Source organism: Podarcis cretensis, assembly GCF_951804945.1.
Source record: "Podarcis cretensis genome assembly, chromosome: 4".
Lineage (NCBI taxonomy): Eukaryota > Metazoa > Chordata > Lepidosauria > Squamata > Lacertidae > Podarcis > Podarcis cretensis.
In genome coordinates, this window is record NC_137173.1 from 55,304,924 (window position 1) to 55,328,002 (window position 23,079).

The 23,079-nt window shown below is 39.7% G+C and overlaps 1 protein-coding gene across 1 annotated transcript in view; it reads left to right on the forward strand.

The window, feature by feature from the left end:
• Positions 1–23,079, forward strand: part of DYRK1A (dual specificity tyrosine phosphorylation regulated kinase 1A) — a 98,453-nt gene that overhangs the window by 41,050 nt on the left and 34,324 nt on the right. The window lies entirely within an intron of this gene.

Consider the following 23,079-nt stretch of genomic DNA (forward strand, 5'->3'; position numbering starts at 1 on the left):
TTCTGAATATTATAAAGCTTTTTTTTCTTTGGCTAAAGTTCTATTTTATAAAACAATTCATAATGAGAAGACAAATGAAGTGTGTTTTTGGGGAATAGTGCAGAACTGGAAAAGTTTGTGGTTCATTGATTATCTTGTGTTTTTGTATATGTAGTTTACAGTGGAGTCTTCTGTCTTTGCTGTCCTGAGATTTACCTTTAACCATCACCTGGAATATTGGATATATATTTTTTAAATTAGCAAGATGTTTTTTCTCACATCTTTTCCACTTACCTCTTCTCCACCTTTTTCTTTTGCTTAAAAGTGTGTTTAAAAAGTGTTCACACTTCTTGAAGCATCAGATGGACAAAAGTGAACTTGAACACACAAGGCAGTGATGGCCAGCAACTTGAATGGTTTTAAAAAAGGATTACAGGCTAACAGTGGCCACCAACCCTGATGGATACCTTTTTTCCTCCAGTGTTGGGAGCTTGCCCCACCCCCTTCCTGCATGACACAGCTAATTTGCTATAGAAGGACTTTGGTTTACAATCAGATAAACTTTTTGAAAGATGGGTATCCTTTTTCATGTGCTGAATCCTAAAGTTCCAGAATAACGTGTCACATTGTATCTTTTTAGCTCTTTCACAGAATGATTGTAAATATATTCTCTTTATAATGCCTTTTCTTTTGTATTTATCTAAAATAGAGTGGTATGTGCATATGTATACACAGACACACATTTTTTGAGGGGTGGCACAAAGCCTACTGGCATCATCACGGTCGAGCAATCAACAGTTTTTTTAAAAAAAGTATTTACTTTAATTTTTTTAAAATGACGAATTCATTGAGCTGTTGGCCACAAAAAAGCTCTTGGGGGGCAGATGTGGCCTATCAGCCACCTGTTAGGCACACCTGGTCCAACCTCTTGTTGAAACTATATCTGATTCTTGGGGAGATCCTTCTTGCCTTTGGAGCTGTCGGCTAGAACTACTAGTCATAACAGAGGCTTGCTTGCTGGCTATTTTTCAAGGTGGAAGGAAAGACCTCACTAAAAAGGAAGACCAGCAATGAAGAATTTGAGTACCTTGCAAACAGGGTGAATGAATTTTAAAGTAATTTTAATTTTAAAAGGCTATCATTAAGAGAGAGAGAAATCATGTTTCCCGTTTTGAAATTGGTTTTCAAATAAATGGAATAAAGGCTCTAACTAGATTGATAATTGAAAATATTTTATCACTCAGTCCATCACCCTTTTCCACATGATTTCAGAATTGTATCTAAGTGAGGGCAATCATGAAATTAATGGATTTCTGTTTCGCTTTTTCTGTATACTTGCAAGGGCACTAAGCAAGATCACTCATTTGAAGTCTAGTGCTGTAATCCTATGTGCATTTACTTGGAAACATGAACCATTTAACTCAGTAGTGCATATTTTCAAGTCAGTCATGGATGGAGTTAGGTGTAAGATTGGTCAGAACTTTCAAACTGAACTTATTTTAAGAACGCAAGTAGAGGGCAGATAATAGAGAATTGCTCAGGTGAATTTGTTGGATAATCCTAATGAGATACAGGACAGAAAGTTTGGGATTTATTGACTGGGTCCAGTAGAAAGCCAGTATGATAACTATAAACACTACATATTTTATTCATATTTTACATATCTCTGCCTTCATATTTTGTGTGTGTATCCATATTTTACATTTATAAATACTCGTCCTCAAAAGCCAGATATTTCCTACCGTTTTTCCTTTTACATAGAAAAATAGTCTTTGTTTAATGCTTTAATTAGCTGATCATACATTAATTAGTGCTTGCAGCCCTACTACTTCCACAGGAGACCTAATTTCCTTGTTCCATTTTTCCACTACATATTTTTGGGCTATAGGCTATAGGTCTGTTGCTGTGTTTATAATCCTCAGGTAGGTGAAGCATTTTGTGATTTAAAAAAAAGGTATAGAGCTTGCTTTTGCTGTTTAAGATTTGAGACAGTCAGCTCCAAACACTGTGTCCTTGGAGAACTTAGTGTGTCCCAAGAAAGAAATTAATGAAAATAGAGGCTCCTATAAACCAAAACTACTCATCTAAAGATATGGCTGCATGTTCTGTGTTTGCTTCTTTTCTGTAAGGAGACTTGCCAAGACCAGAGGTTCATTTACCTAGTGGGTGGACTCTTGGAGAAAGGGTAATCATTACTCCTTTGGAGAGAGCAGGTTAGAGTGAAATATACTTCTGAATTTAATTCAAAAAAATAAGAATGCTTTGGCTGTTAGACACTTCAGAAATATTGTTTTATTCAGAATTTATTTATTTCCAAGTGTTGTTGGTGAGAGAAACTCAGCAGCTGGCAATAGTGGCAGTAGTACTTTAAGTCAAGTATCAAAAGTAATTACTGTACTTGATTGTTTTGGCTTCATACATTTGCTGTCTTTAATGGAGAGGAAACTTCCTACTGTGAGGTGTTTGGGATTTGTGCTCATTGAGAGTTAAGAAAACTAACTGTTTATTAAGTGTAAGTCTTGACTAATGCACAATAAGACATTGGTTACCTAATAAACTTAATATATAAAATCCTAAATCTGAGCATTTATGACTTTCAGTTATGACAGATTGTACTGACAGTAAGCTTTATCTTAATATAATTCATTTTGATGCTTTATATTAAGGCTTTACTTAAATATAATATGAAATTCAGAAGAATATGAATCTGTCAAAGCTGTAAATACCAGTGTCTCACATCCCATGGCAGGTCTTCAGATTTGTTTGCTTCTGTTTAAAACCTATGCATATTTAATTGAGGGAAAGAGGAAGATAGAGGGATTTATGCATGCATGCCAATGATCTCCTGATTGACAATTCTTGGTTGCACAAGTCCTTCATGCAGAAACAGCTTTACAGGTTATATTTAAATGAAACAAGCAACACAAGAAATTATTATTTTTCTCCCCAGCACATACTTTTTGTTTTATTTTGACTGTTTGAGAAACATATAGTTAGACAATTCCTGATCTAAATTATAAAATGTAAATTTATCTCTAGATTATGATTTAGGCTGTAAACCTGTACCTACTTAACCTTAGAGTAAGGCCTAATGGGTACACATATATAGGATTGCAGCCCTTAGCCACTTAACTTATTGGCAGAACTATCATTTAGGCTTCGTTTTCAGGACTGAATTTTTCATTGGTTATTGTAAATCAGTGCACTCCCATGGAATATAGGGCCGTGCTTGCAGCAATAAGAGAATAGGCTACTGTTAAAGCATCATGCTTTATCCTTTATTTGGTAAAAGCTCAAATTCAAAATACCTAGCTGAAAATGTAGAAGAAAAATACTGTCTCTTTCCACATGCTGATAATAAATATTGCAAATAATAATTGTAATATCTATACATATTAGATAATAAAACAAAGCCTTGTTGTGTGAGACAAGTCTCTAGCTAGCCAAGCTTCCTGTTTCTACAGAAGGCTAGTTGCAGACCTTTAGATATGGTTGAAATATTTTGGCATCTATATAATGCCAGCAAAAAATGCCTCTTCATCATTAAGAGTTAATAAATCCACTCAGCTCATGAATCTAGGTGGAGAATCCTTTACCCTCTGACAACACATTACAAGTCACCACACATCCATTGAATTGCACACTGTTCATCCGTGCTTATTTCCCAGCACCAACCAGTGAAATCAAACTGCTGATATATTGTTGTTATACAAATCTATGGTTCAACCACATTCAGAATACTGTGTATAGTTTTGGTCGTCTCATCTTAAAAATGGTTTTGTAGATAGAGGAGGAAAAGGTTGTAGAAAAGGACAACCAGAATGATCAAGGGGATGGGAAAAGATAACAGTATTTGGGACTTTTTAGTTTAGAGAAAAGAACCCGTGGATATCCAATGAAGCTGAATGTTGGAAGATTCACGACAGATAAAAGAAATCACTTCTTCATGAAGTGCATAGTTAAACTATGGCACTCGCTCCCATGGGAGTCAGTGATGGCCACCAACCTAGATGGCTTTAAAAGAGGATTAGACAAATTCATGGAGAAGAGGGTTATTAATGGCTATTAGCTGTACTCTGCTTCCATAGTTGGAGACAGCAGTGCTTCTGAATACAGTTGTTGGAAACCACAGGAAGAGAGAGTGCTCTTGTGCTCGAATCCTATTTGCAGGTTTCCCACAGGCATCTGTTTGGCCACTGTGAAACCAGGATGTTGTAGGAGATGGGCCATTGGCCTGATCCAGCAGGGTCTTCTTCTGTTCTTACAGGGATATCCCAAAGACCATAAATTTGGTTGCAAAGACCAACCAAAATGCAGGAACCACTGCACATCTTGGTATTTCGTACATGTAGCAAGCACGTACTGTATAGCTTGGACATTTCATATCTGAACTACTAACAATCTGATGCCTCTAATTAGCCAGCTCTATACAGTGGTACCTCGGGTTACATGCGCTTCAGGTTACAGACTCCACTAACCCAGAAATAGTGCTTCAGGTTAAGAACTTTGCTTCAGGATGAGAACAGAAATCGGGCTCCGGCGGCGCGGCAGCAGCAGGAGGCCCCATTAGCTAAAGTGGTGCTTCAGGTTAAGAACAGTTTCAGGTTAAGAACGGACCTCCGGAACAAATTAAGTACTTAACCCGAGGTACCACTGTATTCCATAGAGGCTAGCCTAGTAGAAGTAAGGATTTTAAAAACAGTGCTTGCTTTCTAGGGTTGCTTACCATCCCATTCACTTATTTTGTTCAGAAAACTAGTTAAACCTATATTGTTTTTTAGGGTTTGGATGGATAAATATTTCTCCTTATTGTCTAATTGTATTTACTTTCTACTGTGTTTAACAAGTTATAGTAATTATGATAAAAAAAACTGTGGGTTGAAAGCTATGTTAACTGAATTGTGTAATAGATTGTTTTTTATACTTCAAGATTTTTTGTTTCATTTTTTTTCTTGTAAAACATTTGAGGGCCATGTATATATAAAAACAGTCTCAAAATGTAATAAATAAAACAGCTCTAGGTGCCCAAGGTGGATTATGAGCTTCAAAATATTTTTATTTAAATACTGAAAGTAAATGTCGAGGTCCTATGTATAAGTATGCTTTACTGAAAGTGAAAAAGCTATTGGAAAACAAGTAATAAAAACTATGCTAGCTCTTGTGGAAGGTGTAGGTGGGACTGAGGTGATACTTGTTTCCATTAGGGTACTTCCAGGAGTGAAGTTTTCCTTTCTGAGATGCATGTGGCTAACAAAGAAATCAAAGTATATGAGTATTTAAAAATTGCCTTTCATTCAATGTGTGTGACAATATTTTGATTATAGCTGGAGATGACAAACTGGAATGATAGATGTCTGGAATGTTGAGATTGGAAATTTCTGAGCAGCTGTGTGACTTTTTAAAGTTATTTCTATTTTAAAACTCAGACAGCATAATAATAGTTCGTTATTTTGAAATTGTTGCCAACATGAGAAAGAGAAGCTATAGCAGCCATTATTTCTGACAGTATATTAAAATGTGCTGGGCATTCTACAGTACCAAGACATGTTTTACTTGCTAAAATGCCTTTCATTGAAGTGCCTGTTCCATGAAAACCAACCAAGCTACTTCACTTGCTCACATTCAGATGTAATACCAAACCATGCTTTGTTAGCTCAATAGTCTCCAACCGTTTCAGATCCAGGGCCCAATTTTTATCCAAACAACCAGTTGGGTACCAATTTCTTAATTTTTCACTATATTTGCAGTGATGGTAGTGCTGCTTGGTATTGAAACAGGCTGGGACCTGAAAAAGAGTTCTGATCCAAAAGTTGAAGACCTAATGGTTTAGCTCAACACTGGATTGTTTAGACATCTGAACCCAACCAGGCTAACTAACTACTGATTCCAAGTCTGCTAGTGTTTCTGTAGGCACATATGCATGCACATGTGCTCACAGAAAAGCTAGTATGTAGTGGGAGGGAGCCAGTCGGGTTGGGCTTTAGGGCCCTACCAAGTGATTGAAGGCAGGCACAACGTCTTAGGAAGCAGGTGACTCCCAGGATGCACCATGTCACTTCAGTCTGTCATGTTCTTGCATTGACATAGGCAGGTCTGTCTTTCCTGCTTGATTTGCTGTTTTCTCTCAAGCTTTTCCTCTATGAAGGCTTGTTTTTCCATCTTCCCCCCTCTAATCTGTCTGTGTATGTGAATGGGGTCTGGTATGGCCTCCTTCTGCACCTCCCATGTGGGTGTATGGTTGGTCTTGTCTCTCCTTTGTTACTCTAGCTGTCATTTGGGTTGTTCTCCCACTCTTTCTTTTCTCTTTCTACTTCCTACAACTGCCCAAACAAGCAGGCCATTGTCTCTTGCCAGTTGGTAAGGCTATGTGGATCCAGGGTGTGGTCAATGTGTCTTTACAGAATTGAGGGATCCCAACTGCCTTGAAAGATATGTTCAGCTTTACATGCTTGGCATTTTAATTTAAAAAAATAAATAAAAAAGGACTGAAAGGGGACAGGCATCCAGGAAAAAAGTCATTGGCAATCCCAATGTGTTTTGACTTTATGTGATTTTGACTTTAGGTGCAATCCCTGGAACGTAACCCCTGCATAAGTTGCAGACTTACTGTACCACTTTTGCGGGGTAAGGTGGTAAAGAGGGTTGTAGTGCAACAACTGCAAATACTCTTGGGTGAAACAGATTATTTTGACCCATTCCAGTTTGAATTCAGGCCTACATATGGAACTGAATTTTCCTTGGTCACTCTGACCTTTATTGGGAGAAGGATGACAGAAGTGTGACTATTATTCTTACTTTATCTCTTGATGGGTTTTGATACCCTTGACCATGACATCCTCCTGAGCTGACTTAGTTTTCCACCCACCCTAAGATAATAATCTCACTATTTCCAGGAACTGTTTTGGTAATGCAATTGAGTGATTGTATTTTGGTCCCCTGGGTGTTGTGCTGAGGAGTGCTGCTGGATAGCATTTTGTTTCCAGTGCTATTTAACATCTGTATGACAGCCATTGGGACGCAGGTGGCGCTGTGGGTTAAAGCCTCAGCGCCTAGGACTTGCCGATCAAAAGGTCGGCGGTTCGAATCCCTGCGGCGGGGTGCGCTCCCGCTGCTCGGTCCCAGCGCCTGCCAACCTAGCAGTTCGAAAGCACCTCCGGGTGCAAGTAGATAAATAGGGACCGCTTACCAGCGGGAAGGTAAACAGCGTTTCCGTGTGCGGCTCTGGCTCGCCAGAGCAGCGATGTCACGCTGGCCACGTGACCCGGAAGTGTCTCCGGACAGCGCTGCCCCCTGGCCTCTTAAGTGAGATGGGCGCACAACCCCAGAGTCTGTCAATACTGGCCCGTACGGGCAGGGGTACCTTTACCTTTACCTTTATGACAGCCATGGGAGTGGTCTTTAGCAGTTTTGGGTCATAGTGTCATTAGCATATTTCTTTGTAATATCTGAATTAGTAGAGCCCATGCACATGCTGGCCAACCAGTGCCTGGATTTGGTAGTGGACTGGATGAGGGCCTACAACCAGCGTCTGAATCTGGGCAAGATGGCAGCCCTTGTGAATGGGTAGTTCACAAGTCTGGATATTTGGTCAATTACCTGTTTTGAATGGGGTTGTGTCTTTCATTTTTATAACCTATCCTGGGACCTTATGGTAAAGGACAGTCAAGAAATATAATAAATAGAGAAACATACAGACTAGAAAGAGCTAATAACGCATCATACATTTGTTCCATACATCTGCTACCTGGCTCATATACCTAGTTACTATTATAGAGCTAGAGAGGGGAGACTACAGTGGTACCTTGTGTTAAGAACTTAATTCATTCTGGAGGTCCGTTCTTAACCTGAAACTGTTCTTAACCTGAGGTACCACTTTGCTAATGGGGCCTCCCGCTGCCGCCATGCCACTGCAGTGTGATTTCTGTTCTCATCCTGAAGAAAGGTTCTTAACCCGAGGTACTGTTTCTGGGTTAGCTGAGTCTGTAACCTGAAGCATCTGTAACCCAAGGTACTACTGTAGAGGCAGAGGGTCATCCAGTGGGGCAGAGAAAATAACCCGGAAGGGAATCCAGCAGGTTCTTCTTACGTTCTTAGGAAATGCAATTGCACAGTTTTTTGTAAAAGTGTCCACCAGCCATACTCTATTCCTGTTATACTCTGTCTTTGTTAACAATCCACCCACCCACATTCATATCTTAAGGACCCAAGTTATTCCTAACACCCTTTTTTTTTGCAACTTATGAGTGAAATTTAGTACAGAACTGAAAAGTAACAGGGTCCTTATTGCAAGAATGACCTCAGTGAGAAATACATTTGTTTTCTGGGCAAGGGGTTTTGGAGAAAAGGGTTCACAAAGGGAGCTATCAAGCCTTTGTGAGGAGTATTTAGTAGTGGGAGAAACCCTTAGGATGGCATGTTGCTTAGGGGCATGCCAATAGTGGTTGATAATCTCTTGGAAGGAGAGTGTTGTGTTTCCCACCCCATTTCTGTGGCTAGCTAATGTGATAGAACTGATGATACGGTGATAGCTTGACTTTGCAAAGGTCCTCAGTATAGCAACTAGATGTTCATAGGAAATGGTAGTAAAACAAGCCAACATTAAGCAAAACAAAACATGGCTTGTTTGAATGAGCCTGGTCCTGGCTTGTTTAGCAAAGAATGTTAAAACAAATTATGGTTTAGTGTTAACATCCAACGTCGGTCATTTCCCCCCCCCCTTCTGTTACTTAGTTAAAATGTTAAACCTAGAAGATGGCAACTAACCATAATTTCCTGTTTCCCTCCAAATCAGGAATCTATGGTTACAACATTTGGAAGAAACTAGGATCTTTTTGTAAAACTGGTAACCACTGCTTCCTAATTCAGGCAAAATGGGAAGCTATATTTAGTTGGAGATCTCTAGGTTTAATTGAGGTGCACCAACTTACTGAAGTAGATATTTGAAGAAGACTCTTTGCTCAAGGTCAGATAATTGAGGAGCATCTTCCATTTATATCTGAGGTGTTAAAACTTACGTTCTTTGTGTAGCACAAGTTACCTTTTTAGAAAAATACAGACAAACCACAGTTACATATACTTTTGATTTTAATTTTTATTGGCTTTAAGACAGATCTTGCATTCCATTTGCTTACTTCTACAAAATCTGTTATGCTTGTCCAAATGTAAAATATTATGGAATCATCCAGCTATCCCTTAATTTCCTTTACATGTGTAAATCCCAGCTGTGCCCCAAGCACACACAAGCCCCTTTCTGAGGCTGAAGCCAGACAGATTCCTTCACCACTATATCCTGAGGACTAGGATAACATGTGCATATTCATATAATATGTGGCTGATAAATAATGTTTAGCGTAAGTATACTTAGACAGAAGGTAATATGAGGGTTTACACAAAATCATAACTAAAAGCAGTTTAAAAGCCACAAAATTAGCAGAAAAGATGCTTGGCACATATTTATAAGTGAATATGCTTAGGTTATAGTGTAAAAATAAAGAACTGATGAACACAGGTTTTTAGCATAACAGTCTGGCAATTGTATAGGTATTGGGAGGAACTGGGAATGCATGATGCACTGGGTTCTTGTCTGGGAAAAAGCAACATCAGGGCAAGAAGTTGTCACCAGGGGAAGACAAAATATAGGGAGCCAGTTATAAAAGGCTCTCCTGAATTTGAATTGAGAAAGTGAAAGTGATGAAAAGAGCAGCTGGTATGAGATAGAAAAAGAAAGGAAACGTGTGAGTATATCAGGGCCCAAAGTTTCTAATTCAAGATCTCACTACAAAATCCTACACTAATCGGTCTAACACTGTGAGAAAAGAAGGGTGAAAGATAGGGAATGACAGCCAAGCACCTTCTGCCAACTCAGCACAGGATAGTCATTACCGTATTGGCCTGAATACAGTGGTGCCCCGCAAGACGAATGCCTCGCAAGACGAAAAACCCGCTAGACGAAAGGGTTTTCCGTTTTGGAGGTGCTTCGCAAGACAAATTTCCCTATGGGCTTGCTTCGCAAGACGAAAATGTCTTGCGAGTTTTTCCGACTTGTTTCCCCCTTTCCCCCCTTTTTCTAAGCCGCTTATCCGCTAAGCCGCTAAAAGCCGCTAAGCCGCTAATAGTGCTAATCCGCTAATCCGCTAATGGGCTTGCTTCGCAAGACGAAAAAACCGCTAGACGAAGAGACTCGCGGAACGGATTCTTTTCGTCTTGTGAGGCACCACTGTATAAGCTGCACCCGCAAATAAGTCACACTTTTAAAATTAATTGGGGCGGGGGAAGACAATACTTGAATATAAGTTGCTCCCTTAAAATTCCGCACGCGCTCATACCCGTAAATGGCAAATGTAGAAGAAAATCCTACGGGTACTAGAGAGGACCTGCAAGTGAAAGTGATGAATGACATTAGAATTAATTGCACAACAGTCTCAAGCTCGCAAATCGGCAATAAAACATTTTTTGTTCCATTTTACCGTATGTCTGTTTCAGCATAGATATCGTAAAAGCTAATTTGTGTAAGGTCGCACATTTAAGCCACACTTTAACATGGTCAGAATTTGGAAAAAAAGTGCAGCTTATATTCAGGCCAATACGGTATTTAATACTGAAAGCAGTTGGCAATTAGAGATTAAACAGAAACGTACAGTGGTACCTTGGGTTAAGAACTTAATTCGTTCTGGAGGTCCATGCTTAACCTGAAACTGTTCTTAACCTGAGGTACCACTTTAGCTAATGGGGCCTCCTGCTGCTGCTGCACCACCGCCACACGATTTCTGTTCTCATCCTGAAGCAAAGTTCTTAACCCAAGGTACTATTTCTGGGTTAGCGGAGTCTGTAACCTGAAGCGTCTGTAACCTGAAGCATCTGTAATCCGAGGTACCACTGTATTTTAAAAATTGACAGGCAAATCTATTGATCACTAAGTTATTGGTGTCTCTTCTAAAACTACACTCTGTTTTGAAAATAACTTCTGTGTCTTCATTAAAGAGGGTATCATTACTATAGATATTTTAAATAAGCGATTTGTAGTTCAGTGCGTGTATTATCAATGTTTTGGCTCCAGATAAGGACATTTGCTAATGTTTGACAGGCACATTGACTAGTAACTGGGGTTTGAAATCCCCCCCCCCATTTTTTCATCAAGTATATAGGTTTCTTCATTCTCTTAAGATGTCCTGATATTTGTTCTGTAATCTCAGAGTGCTGCATCTTGTTTGCTATGAGAACAGCATCCTGTTCCCACAGTACCCAGCCAAATGCCCATGGGAAGACTGCAAACTGGACAGGAGCACAACAGCACTCTGCCCACCTACAGTTCCCGGCAACTGGTATTCAGAGGCATGTGGCTCTGACAGTGGAGGCAGAAAATATTTTTTGTGGCTAGTAGCCGTTGATAGCCTTACCCTCCATGAATTTGTCCAGTCCTCTTTTAAAGTCATCCAAGTTTTGGCCATCATTGCTTCCTGTGGAAGCGAGTTCCATAGTTTAACTATGTGTTGCATGAAGAAGTACTTTCTTTTATCTGTTCTGAATACTGTAGCCGAGATAGAGGCAATACTTAATGAGCGATGAATGAGATCAAATGTATCTATACATACGTAGACTTTATTTTGTTTGTAGATGAGAACTGCAAAAGAGGCTTTATGGAAAAGGTGCATTTTAGGAGGGACTTGAAGGAAGAGGGAGGTGGTAGTATGTAGTTCTGAGAGGGAATTCAAATCATTTAAAGTTTAAGCAGGCAGCAAGAGAGAACAAGCAAAGCTTTATAGAAGAGCTAGAGACCTTTGGATGGTTGACAGTCTGGAAGAGTGAAGGTTTTGAGCAGATTTGTATCAAAAACCAAAAGCAGAAAGATAGAACTGGACAAGTAGATCGAGTTCTTAAATGATCAGGACAAGGAGTTTGCATTGGATGTGGAAGACAGAGAGCCACTAAAACAATCTGAGGCTGCATAAGCTTTGAGAAGACGGGTGTGACAATGGAAGCTCAGAAAGGAAAATGTAAGTGGTAACAAGAATAGAGCATGAATCGGAGCATAAATGGTATTATAAGACAATGCTCTATAGGGAGAAGCAGCAGGATTTGGTGACAGATTGAATATAGAAAGCAAAGCAGTGGGGAAAATTGATGATAAAAGCCAAGGCTATTTGCCTGCCAATGCTGTGATATCAATGGATACTGAGCAGAAGGCATGGGATGCATTTGGGAATGCCAGTTTATGTGGGTCTTATTTGGACTTTGTTCATTGGACTATCTTTGGCCCCTGTTGTGGCTGAGTCATGCCAGATGCCCGTCACATCAAACTTCTCATAGCTTAATGATACCTAGGAATTTGAAATTTCTTTCCCACTATGTGCTGTTAATTGTTCCTGATTATTTCCTTGTAGCTTGTCAATTTCCTTTCACATCTTTTTGTCTGTTGCAACTGATGCCATTGGTGCACAATTGAGGAGGGTGCTACATCAGTATGTTATGAAGTTGTTGCATGGTGCCACAATATTGTACGGAGTATGTGACGTGTGAAAATACTGAAGTCTGTGTGTACTGTGCACTAAATCTCTGGCTCTCTTTAAGTTGATTTTAACTACTTAGGAATTGTGAGAAGGCATTGCTGTCATAAAAAAGTAATAATTACTAAGAAATGTCTAAATGCTTTCCATTGATTTGATCTACAGTCTTTTCTGGATCAGGCTTATTTTGTATTATAACATCTGCTTAGCCACTTTGGTCAAGACAATGGCAATATGAGTAAATAAATTACTTATTCATAAAATTTTAAACTTGACTTACAGGTACACTGCCCTCACAAGGCAGTTTGTGAGAGTTTAAATCCCATCATAGAATGAAATATTCCATCAACTTAATAATTTGTAAGTAACAACAATACAAATTTAAAAGCACATCACATTATAATTAACAAAACACAAACTGGAACAAAATATCATTTGAAGTTCTCTTGAAGACCAACAATGACATACATATTTCCCTAGGAAGGAAGTTCCTATGTAGCAGGATCACCCCTGAAAAGGTCTTGTGTCCCCATTGTTTACCAATCTGGTAACATGGATGAATAAAGAATGTAAAAAATATTACTCAAGTGTTCTCCTAAAACATAATGTTGTAGTGTATTGGAGCTTTACCTAGGTAGAAGGTGTGATTAAATGTGGGGTGGCAAAAGAAGGGGTTTACCAAAATATGTCACAGCTGTACCTGGTTCTGAGTGATGCATTCCAGATTTGAGAGACAGTACTAGGCCTCTGTTTTATTTATATATAAATACTTTAAGGCTACTTTTTAGGTAATACTCATCCAAAGTGGCTTATAAACATAAAACAATAAGAGAAGAGGCAAACAATAATACATTAGCTTAAAAACAGTGACTCAGTAAAGCTCCTCATGAAAATATTAAGAGCCATAAAAAAACAACTCAACCAAGCCAAACCACAGCCTGTAAGACATCACAGACGGGAGACCAATAGAAAAAGAAAGGTCTCCAGTGCTTTCCAGAAACTCAGCAATGTCAAAATTGGCATCAGTCTGATGGAAAGGAATTCCAAATTTGTAGGGCCACTATAGAGAAGGATCTCTTCCTTGTGGTCACCTACTTTGCCAACATAGGGTTTAACACCCCAAGAGAGGCTCTGAAGCAGATCTTAAATTGTGGGCAGGAAGGTGCAGACTGTCCAGTATAATGCTTTGGCCTGGAAATGCTGTGCAGCCGATATATAAAAAATGTTACAGATGCTGATTGTCCAGCCACATACTGGACTAGCTGAAATTTCTTTAAAGGCAACCCCATGTAGAGCTCATTGCAATAGTCTGTTCTTAGACACAGAGCATAGATCACCGAGTCAAGATCAACCCTCTCCAGATAGGGTCCCAATTGGCATAATATCCCAAACTGGTAAAATACAATACAATACAATACAATACAATACAATACAATACAATACAATACAATACAATACCTTGCTACTGATGTCTTCACTGGATCCAGAGCCATTCCTAACTGCATATTTAAGACTTTTGGGGGAAGTACCAGCCCAGCTTGTAAACTGCCTTCTGGAGCTGAGGCTATGCACGGCACCTCTGTATTGCTCAGATTCTGCTTCAACTAGTTTGTTCACATCCACTCTAAAACTGACTTCAGGCACTAGTTCAGGATTTCAACAGCCTCCCTGGAACCTGAAAATGAAGAGGAAGGTAAAGCTGAGTCTTAACATACTGATGAGCTTCAGCTTACTTACCCCAGTGGTTTCATGTAGATGTTGAGAAGCATGAAGGACAAATTAGAGACCTGAGGGACTCTCCAAGCCATAGGCTCTAAGGCAGAGCAAAATGCCCATAGCGTCACCTTCCAAGTTTTATCATCCTGAAAGGAATGGAACTGTTGTATAACAATGTCTCCTAAGCCTGATTCCAACAGGTGACCCAGAAGATTACCATGGTTGATCAGAAGCCATAAATGCCTTCTGTAGTTGTTAAGTGAATTCAAGGTAGCATAGATTCATGAGACCTATTCCCATTGCCCATCACTGCTCATGCACTGGAGCGTTCAAGGCCTCTGAAGTTTCAGTTTGTATATAGTCAGTGCACACTGCTGCCTAGAAGCCTCTTCAAGACCTAGTGAAGCCCAGCTAATCAAAGAGCCTAGGGACATTGGTATGCCATTCAGTTCCAGTGGAATTTATATTGCGTCAGGAAATTCCATGGAAGCTGTCCTGAATTTGAAAATAATGGATTTGTCAGCATGATTGCTACATGGGGTTTCATCCAGTCACAGGCATATTTCATATTCTATTACCTGGAGTGATTTTAAAAAATCATGTATACATGATGACTATTAATCATAAGTGAAATCCAGGAGAGGTGCGATTAAGCGCTCATATTTCAGACAATTAATGGATATCCATAACTTAACAATCTTTAGCCACATTATGATACTTATAGTCAATATTTTTAAGGACTGGTAATGTCTAACATGCTCATGAAGGAACTGAGAATGTGAATCACTGTTTGTTTCAGATTTATTAACGATGGAGTACATAAATGAGATTTTTTATTTGTGGTGGTGAAAAACATGGTAGCTCTAAAAAAAGCTTTTGAGATAAAAAAAACCCTCTTAAAATCTTCTGTATGTCAGAGCTCTTCTAACTTGGAGCATAAAGACTTTGTTGAGGAATAGAGTATCCCCCTCCCCCAAAAAATATTCATGTCCAGTAAATTGGGACAGGTCCAATTTCTTCCAGCACAGTTTGGATTAAAGTAGGGACACATAATTATGTTGAAGATAATTACCACCTATCTTATAGTCTTGGATGAAGCTGATTATCTGGATCTGTTTCAATATGTTTTAGGCCTGGCTCCTTTGGAACTGCAACCCTACAATTTCTCCTGAATCTTTCACTCTTGGGCATCATCAATATGCAATATGCACTAAACACTATGGGTTGCATTCAGAGTAGCATTAAGCAGATTGTTGTGTCAGCATAAAGATATCACCCTGCACAATTGAGCAATCTCCCCCTCTCTTTTCCTATGCCCCCATCTGTTCTGGGTTTCCCTTCAACCCTCAGGAGGAGATTGAAGATGGTACAGGTTGCTTGTCGGAGGAGGAGAAAGGGAAAGCCAATTGTGCTAGTGCTATTCCTTGTGCTAATGCAGTTACTTAGTTGAATACTTCCCCATTTCTCTTTTGCATTGGATTCAGGAGTGGTGTTGAAAGTAGATTCTTCCACTTTACAAAGGTGGTACTCTAGTCTTACTGAAGTATAGATTTTACAGTAAGTGAATTCCTACTCTTTGTGGACTAACAAGTTACTATGAAGCCTAGATATATTCATTTAAAATTCCCAAAGCCAGGCACACAAGTGAGAAGAAAGCTTACAGGACCATTTCTTTGATCCTAGTACAATCTTGTACAAGGAGTTTTGTGTTGTTTTGTAACCTGTATTCACTGTTGGCATCCTTCGGGGGTCGAAATGCCAGCTGGCTACCCCCCAGCTGGATCATGCCCTTCCAGCCGTGACGATCCCCCGATCTCTGGTGCGACGTAAATCAGCAACTTCAAAGCCTGAGCATACTGTATTAGCAGAGCATACTGCGCAAACAGAAGTGGTGTGAGGCTTGTGGAAGCGTACTAATAACTACAGATTTATTAAGCATAAATCAGGACAAAGAAAACATGTCGTCTCTCTTTCGTCTCCTCAGTTCGAGAGTGAAAAGCAAAAGCTATACACACAACGGAAGTTCCCAGCAAGCTGTGCTGGTATGTAAACAGACATGTGACATTCAACAGTTCCATGTCTGCAACTAAAGGTGGAATGGAATTTCCCAACATTCATATGCCCATCAAGAGAAGCTTCAAAGATTTTTATGTTTACCACTATCAAGTGATCTTTCTAATGCCCACCAGTGAATGATACCAGTTTAGGTGTAGTTAATCCAGTTTGGTTTCTATTCACTAGGATAATATTTTAGAATGATCCCCCCCCAGTGGCATCTTTCCTAGCTCCAGAAAATGCATGTGGATGGTGTTTCTTTATTGGTGTTTCACTACATTTAGATTACTAGGTAAAACTTATTTTTACTCTAATGTTTACTTTACAAATTAATACTGTATGTTATAAAGCGATAGATCCTGAGAATTAGTTGTTCTTGGGTTCCAAATGAAATATGAGACTGAACTGTACAAACACTCAGACCTTGTTGCTTCAATGCCTTCATTTATCTGTGGGGGGAAGAAGAAGAAGAAGAAGAGTTTGGATTTGATATCCCGCCTTTCACTCCCCTTCAGGAGTCTCAAAGCGGCTAACATTCTCCTTTCCCTTCCTCCCCCACAACAAACACTCTGTGGGGTGAGTGGGGCTGAGAGACTTCAAAGAAATGTGACTGGCCCAAGGTCACCCAGCAGCTGCATGTGGAGGAGCGGAGACGCGAACCCAGTTCCCCAGATTATGAGACTACCGCTCTTAACCACTACACCACACTGGCTCACTGGGAAATGTTGTTGGGGACACATTTTTTCACAGGAGGATTGATGGAGTAGTAAATAACTATGCAATTATTTTATTATCAATCTATTACTATGCAATCTATTTTATAAATAGAAAAAGAATGATTTATTGAAAATTTGGTGAATACTTTCTGTATGTGATATGTTTTAGAATGCATTGCCTCTCAGTTTTTAGTGTTATTTGAAGGATCAAGGCCTGCCCAAGACATTTCTCTGCCTGAGGCAAAGGCCAAAATGGCACATACATGCACTTATTCCACATATAGTAGCAAATTCTACTTTAATACTAGCAAAGGGGCATCACACTGCCTCTGAGGGTGATCAGCAGGGTAGCTATAAAGGTGGAGGGCTAGGTTGCATGTCACATAGCTCTCTTCTCCAAGGTATGGTCATGAAGTTAGGGAGGAAGAGCTGAGGGTCACCACCGCCTCCCAGCATATGCCGCCTGAGGCACTCACTTCACTCTGCCTAATGGTAGGATTGGCTCTGCGAATGATGCTTTTATTATATTATATTGTAGTGTACTGCCTTGAAATTGATCAAGATGGTGAGTAGCTATGACAATTTTAAAAGAAAGAAAAAATAAGGGACATAACAGACATGGCAAGAGATGGCTGTTAGTGGAAAACAGAAGCCAAAGTTTCTGTCTTCTCACTGCCATACCAGAGGAGGTGAGGGGTATGATAAAAGTATGGTTGAGCATTATGCAAATGTAGCCAAGAAAAACTCAAAGGAACAACAGAATGATATTAACAGAATTCATTTAAATGGAAACAATTTGAAGGATGACATAGTTTCAATATACTCAAATTTTAGAAAGCAAATTTCAAACAAGAATGCAATATAACATATCGCTTGCTTATCACAATTTTTCTATACTCACGGATTTTCCCCAGTCTCTGGACTGTTTTATGGAAGAGAGTATTAAATGATTTATGTAATGTGGGTATTGCACATGATGTATTCATCCCTTGTTTAGCTCTTGCTGTAATGGTTTGGCATGCTTGTTGTACATTGATAGGGTAGATGCTTGCCATTTTTCTCTACCAACTGTTCAGATATATCTTCTGTCTTTGCATGTACAAGTGAGAAATGCTTGATTTAATTTGTTGACTTTTGTTGAAAATTTACACGCATAGGTAAAAAAAATCTAATTTGTATTGAGGACTAAAAAACCTTTTGATTAGAAAGTTCAAATGCTTTTAATTAAAGTTGCAATATGCAAACTAAAAAGCACTATTTCTTGCCCACAAAAGGGTATATATTTATGTTTGAATTTAAATTCAGCAATTTCCAATTTATACCCTGCCTTTTAGATTTGCCTTAGTAACCTGATTGCACAATAATCTTAGACTTCATGAACCATGGTTTGTGAGGCTGGGAATGTGCACTGGAGCCAAACCCTCACTCTCCCCCCTACCTTGCCTCATGAGCTGCTTTGGTGTTTTGTTTCTGGCTTGTATTAAGCGAGAGTTCTTGGCTGTAGCGCTGTAGCAAAACTGGAGAACTCTGGTAAAATCCCAGTTAGGAAGCCAGAATGGAAAGCCAGGGAAATTATGGATTAATACAAGTCAGAAATATAGTAAAGTGCCAATGGAGTGTACAAGGGAAGGAGCATTCAGCCCCAGTGCCCTTTCCCAGCTTTTAGGAAATATTAGGTGATGAAGCCCGGACCAATTGCCGGAACTGGCCACTGCTGCATACAAAACATTAAATTGGCTTAAATGTATTTAAAGCAGAACAAAACACCTGCATCATCAAATTAACTTAAAAACAAAACAGTAAATGCATAAGGTAGCCAACTGTTCACCAAATGGCAAAACTAAGTTTTTATCACATTAATAAAAAGTATTGTATTTACTCTGTTTTGGATAGGACTGTACTCACACTGAAGGAGCAGGTTCATTCAGTCACCCTGACCTTTCGCCCCTACACCATCTCCATAAGCAGCAGCAATGCCACTGTTTGTGGCTCAGCTTGGCAGTGCCAACCAGCCCTGCTGGCTGCTCCTGTTTGGAGCTGCCTTTCAAAGACAGTTTGGAAACTGCAGTCAGCAAACTATCAGTTGCATTCTGGGCTAATTGGGACTGGGTGTAATGATACTGCATTGGTGCTTCACTAACTTAGCTGACACTCTGCTCATTCTTGGCCCAATTCAGAGCCACAGCTTAACCCTTTGAAGTCTTTTAAGCATGGGCCTGTCTGTCTTCACTTGTGCTTTCCTGTAAACCAAAATTTACCTGGTTGAATTGGAGGACATTCTGTGAATAAGGTGACACCTCCCTCTGAACATGATGGGCAGGGTTTTTTAAAAAAACCTTTGCCTCCTCTTCCATGGAAGGAATCATCCTGCCCTGCAGATCTTACCTTCTTCAGGAGATTTAGGTCAGGTCTTTTGTTCCTTAGGGAGAAAAGTCAGCTTTTTATCAGTGTTGTGAGTTATTTGAAGTCTGCTTTTTTGTGTTTCTTTTGTCTTGTAGTTTCCCCTTTTTATGAGCTAACTTATGGAGTTGTCAGAGTTCTAGAGAGTTACATTAGTTGGGGGTTCAGAAGTCATTTCTGCTCTTCTGGTTGGATCTGGAGGGTAGTTCAACTTCTCTCTCTGGAAGAAGAGGCATTTTTTTTTTAAGACAGTGCTTACTGTGTTCAGAGGAAAGTGTCATCTTATTCATTGAACATCTTCCAACTCAACCAGTAAACAGAAATTAAGTACAGTACCAATTTCCATTTTTTCAGCAGAGGCCATTATTTGGGGGCAACTGCCACCTGAGATACATTAAGGGGTTTCTTGGGAGAAGGTCTTCTCAGTGATGACTTTCTGATTGTGGAATATTCTCCTTGGGTATGTTTGCCTAGTTTCTACCTTAATATCATTTTGGTGCCAGGCAAAGACCTTTTAAATTTCTCAGATCTTTTAATCGCTCTTTATCTTGGCTGTTTTGTATACTGATCTTAATATATTTTGCCCCCTTTAGTATTCCCCCCATGTTTTTAAATAGTTTTCTTATGTTTTGGAGTTTTGTAGGGGATAATTTTGATTGAAGGGCAGTATGTAAATCCTTAATATTAATAAGAATATGAACATGAGAAAGATAGGTCTCTTTTTAGTAGGAAATTCTATCCCAGATAATGCTCTCTTCTGAGCCCCAATTCAACTTGCAAGAGGAGGGTAGAGGACAGCTGATAGGGCTATCATCTGCCCGCCTCTTGTGAGTCAGGGCAGTTACAAGTCGTTCCCAAAGCATGGAGGTGTGGATTCATGAGGGAGAAAAATGTCTCAAAAATGCTGAGCCTAGTCTGGGCAGACTTTTCTAGGTCATTGACAACACAGTGAATCAAGCTTGGAAACACAGGAACTGCTTGCTTTGAACCCCTGAAAAGAGGCATACTTCTGTGTTTTGTACCACATGAAACTTCTGAACAGTCTCCTAGTCCCCTTAAAAGGGAATTAGTACAGTGGTACCTTCTCTAGCGTCAGCCTTGTCGAGCACCCGTTCCGTCGAATGTCCGCTGCAAACCTGGAAGTACTAGAATGGGTTACTTCCAGGTTTGCCACTCGCTCATGCGCAGAAGCACTAAATCGCGCTTCGCGCGTGTGCATAAGGACAAACTGCTCCACGTGCGTGCACAGATGCGGCTCTTTGTCTGGCGTCCTTTTTGGCCAGCAACCAGTGCTCTGGAACAGATCCCGGTCGCAAAACGAGGTACTACTGTACTCTTTCCTGTTGAAAAATACTTATTCCTGGGGAGAGGGACTTGGTTGACATTCCAGATGGAACTGGAAAAAGCACTTCTGGCCACTGCCACAAAATGATCCCCTCAGAGCAAACTAAAGTCCAGGAGCATGCCCAGGCTTCAGCCCTGCTCTTTTAGAGAGAGGAAAGACATGCAGTGCTACCTCTCCTAGATTGACTGGGTTACCAAACATCATCCTTTCAATCTTTCCTAGGTCAAGTAAAAGGAATTGTATCTAAAGAAAACAAACTAATATATTATTTTGCTGCACAGTGTGAGGTTTTTGGTTTTATATGCACATTTGATGTTCCATTTATAGGTTTATTTGTCAATCTGTTTGTATTGCTATTAACTCTGACACAGCTTCTGATAGTGCTTCAGGGCTTCCCCTCTTCTCCTCTTGCCAACCCCAAATCCATTGTAGATGGTTAGGAGAATGCCTAGAACAGCATGTAGGGGGAGGAGAGTGGAGGTAAGTTTGTCTGGCAAGCAGAAATGCTTGTGCTGATAGAATAATAAGAAGAGTGTGACATTGAATTCCTCCCTGAATGTTGAAATATCATAAAGAAATTTGGTACAAACATCTAAAATACAATTCTGTGTTTCATGGTTGAATATCAGTGTAATCATCCCTGCATCTCCTATTCAAAATGGAGAGGAAAATGTAAGATGTAGCAAAATGCAATATTGGCTATGAAGAGTGAGGCATCAGGATGAAATAAGGTGTTAAAAGGTTTTGTATTTCAAGGATGAACCCCAGGTCAGCTAGTGCAACAATTTTGAAAGCAGGTAGGAAAGATGTAGAACACATCTTAATATAATAACTAATTTTAAGTTTGAGAGTTCATTATGAAATGTGGTGTATATGCCATACTTCTTCCAACAGTTAAAATTTGCCTCAAAATGTGGTGATGGCAACCAGCTTACATGACTTTATAAAAGTAGATGACAGATTCATGGATAAGATAGCTATTGATTCCTGTTGGTCATAATGGCCATCCAGGACCAGAGACACCATGGTTCGGAATACCTGTAACGGGAGCCAGTGCTATCTTAAAAGTAGTTATTGCCTTCATGTTGTGCTTGTGGGCTTCTCTGAGGCATCTGGTTGGCCACTGTGGGAAACAGGATGCCATGCTAGATAGGCCTTTGTTATGATCCTGCTGAGTACAATATTTGCAGTATTATTATTATTATTATTATTATTATTATTATTATTATTATTATTATTATTATTTTCCAGTTGATGTTAAACATCTTCTTGGCCAGCATACCTTTTTTCAGTGGTGGTGCAGAGAAAATAAAAGTATATTGTAATGCAATATTTACCTTGGAAACTTGAGATGGTGTGCATTATTCATTTCATTTTTAAACCTAAGTTCAAAACTTACACCTAAGTTCAAGGTGGCTAGGTGTGAACAAAGTGTCCCCAATCCTGTCCTTTTTATTGTATATATGGTTAATACAGGGATAAAGCATTTATTCAGGAACTCTTACCCCTGAGACACTCATATGCCTACTCCCTTTCTAATTAAAAATGAGTCATATCTTCACTAGATAAAATATTGCAGCAGAATTAAAGCTGCTAGTAGCCATATCCTAAGACTTACTGAGCCAGCACATAAATGCTTAGGATGGTACATACAAACACACATACTGAAACAGTACTGTATGATGAAATGTAATAATTTTACACTAAATATTCAGAACAAGGATTTTAATTTATTGCTGATTTTTGAAAATATAAAACTTACTGCCCAGAAGAGCTATTTGAACAGTTCAGTACAAATGCATTAACATGTTGCTACTGAGGATCTTAGTTTTGGATTTGATGCATACTCACTCACTTCTACTCCTGTCCTTGGTCGGCATGAAAGAAACGCTATATTGCACAGTTCAGCTTGTGTAAAACTGTGTTGCATCTAATAAGAATTTGTTAATGCAAATATTTGTGCATGACCAAAGTATCCTTGCACTTGCACATACCAAGTGGGCCAAAAGAGTACTTTGACATGGAACCTGCGGCCACACACTGCATTGTTGCATGGGGAGCACAAAGTCAAAATTTGACTTCTCCCCCAGCCCTCACACTGCCTTCCTAAAGATGGGTAAGCAAGGCGCTGGGCTTTGTGAAAATGCACAAGACTCTGGCAGGGTCCTGGAGCCCTCACACCTCCTCCCCAAACCCAGTCCCTTGCTTACTAAGCTTGGGGAAGGCAGTGCGAGGGCTTGGGGGCAGGGTTCAAAATTAGGGTGCATTTTGCACCTAAAGATTCTCCATTTGTGAGCACCTCAAATAGTCTGGGTGCTATTTTTTTGCGCCTGGCTGACACTCACGTATTACTGAAATGTATGTG